This window comes from Arachis hypogaea, chromosome 10 (genome assembly GCF_003086295.3).
Source record: "Arachis hypogaea cultivar Tifrunner chromosome 10, arahy.Tifrunner.gnm2.J5K5, whole genome shotgun sequence".
In the NCBI taxonomy this organism is placed as follows: domain Eukaryota; kingdom Viridiplantae; phylum Streptophyta; class Magnoliopsida; order Fabales; family Fabaceae; genus Arachis; species Arachis hypogaea.
In genome coordinates, this window is record NC_092045.1 from 89,373,972 (window position 1) to 89,376,162 (window position 2,191).

The 2,191-nt window shown below is 34.3% G+C and overlaps 1 long non-coding RNA gene across 1 annotated transcript; it reads left to right on the top strand.

The window, feature by feature from the left end:
* Positions 1-877: 877 nt before the first annotated feature.
* On the top strand, positions 878-1,969 carry LOC112715879 (uncharacterized). The gene is made up of 2 exons (XR_003160031.2): positions 878-1,251; positions 1,658-1,969. It is a non-coding gene; the product is annotated as an uncharacterized lncRNA (long non-coding RNA).
* Positions 1,970-2,191: the final 222 nt, after the last annotated feature.

Consider the following 2,191-nt stretch of genomic DNA (forward strand, 5'->3'; position numbering starts at 1 on the left):
ATTAGCTTTGTTTTGTTATTCATTCAACTTTGGCTGCCGAAATTGAATTATGGCCTGCAACATAACATAAATAATTAGCAATGTATACTTATTAATTTAACAACTCTAATTATTTATTTTGCCAAAAATAATGTTTGTCATCATTAATTAAGTTAGTTAATTTCTTAACTCAACAAGTTAATATATGAAGTTATATTAGACTTTTAAATTTTGAAAAACACAAGCCAACTTTAAAAAGTTCCACTTTAGTTGCTTTTAAAAGTATCTCAATTTTTTAAAATCTACAAGTACAAGTATATGATATTTTTGATTTACTATACACAAAATGAGGAGCTTGTGCTTTTAAGAAGCACAAGTACCTCTTCGAAAAATTTTACCAAACCAAGTCTAAGTAAAATTAGAATTACTCTTAATTTATAATTGTGATTTTTTTCTTGGATTTTTTTTGCAATCTATATATTAATTGGTTAGTTACTTAGTAAAATTAATTATTTAAAAAAATTATTTATCAAATCTTTCATAAATATAATATTAATTTTATTTTTTTATAAATAATTTTATCAGCATTCTAAGCATTCATAAGTAAAAATATTAGATTTTCTTTTATTATTGACAGTAAATTGAGTAATAACTAATCTTGGCTCCATAGGCTTGTATTGTTACCAATGTTCTGAAAACCGGTTCGAACCGGCCGGTCGAACCGGTCGAACCGGGAACCGTTAGCAAATACGGTTCGAACAAAAGGTAAAACCGCAAAATTTAAAAACCGTTGTTGAACTGCTGAACCGGCCGAGAACCGGTCGGTCAAACCGAACCGTGACCCGGCCGGTTTTTAAAATTTTGTCAAAAACGCTGCGTTTTGCCCACAAATCCAAAAATGAACCCTAGCCTTTCAGTTTTCAGTCTTCACCCAGCCCCCACTGTCGAGCCTCCACCCTCCACCCTCCACTCTCATCTCTCGCACTCAGTTCCCACGCCTCGAGTCTCCACCTTGAGCTTCCGGCGCAACCTCCGTCCAGCCACCGCAGCCGTCGCAAGTTCCGTGGAAGTCACTCACCGTCGCAAGTTCTTTGGAGATTCGCACAGCCCTTTCCATCGAGAAGTCATCCGTGGAAATCGCAGCCACCGCCACCACTCCTTGTCGTCGCGAGTGTCTTCCTGCTGGCGCCTGCTCTGTTTTACCCTTCCACCCCAGTCACTGTCCCTGTCGCCGCCAGCTCTACATTCTTCCCTGTCTTCCACTAACCCTAGGTATAAATCTAATTTGTTGTAATAATAATTGTTGAAGTATGATTAATTCTTGGTTCTAACTTCTAAACCTTGCTGTTATTACTTGAAGTATGATTAATTGTTGCTTCTACATTATCATTTCATTCAGCAACACCATTCGTATACAGACCGGGTCAACACCCATTTGAAGCATTATTAAATGATTTTCATTTTGTGATTGATCTTTCCGTGTTGATGTGTGTATATTTGAGGCATATTGAACCCAAAATTGTTGAGTTTTATAACTACAGCTTCTCTGAATTAACATGCTGCTGTGTTCTTACTTCTTAGTCAAATGAAGATTAAGCTTTATTTTAAGGGTTTTTGTACTCTGTTTATTTAGCTCTACTTGCAAGCTGTCTTACTTGTACTTTTCATGCTTCTGCAGTTAGTTAGTGAGGACTATTTCACACAAAAAAAATATTAGTTGTTGAAGGATCTCACTGGAAAATAAATTTGTGTGGCCATTCATTGACACATTATTGCACAGAGGAAAATCTATTGTTGAAGGATCTCACATGTTTGGTTCTTAGGGAAGAAGATTTTGAAGATAACAACTTCTTTATGTGGATTTGGCTGAAGAAGTTTTCTAATATTGTTTAATTTTGAGTAGTATTTGATTGTTGTTAATTTGAAACTGACTTGAAGCAATTGTAAGTATTATGTTAGCATCAATGACATTGTTTATATGTTTATATCATTAGTTACTCTCATTGTTGATTTCATAGTGCAAAAAATGTTCATTTATGTCTGATTCTGTATGCTATATTGGGCGTGTTCAGGTTTTTACATGTGTTGGACTAACAATAAAAAAAAAATCTGTCACATATAATATAATCATTATAGAGCAGGTCCAAGAAACCAAAAAAGATAATTATATATAATGTTTACAAGAATGAAAATTTCAATTTGTGCAGAATCT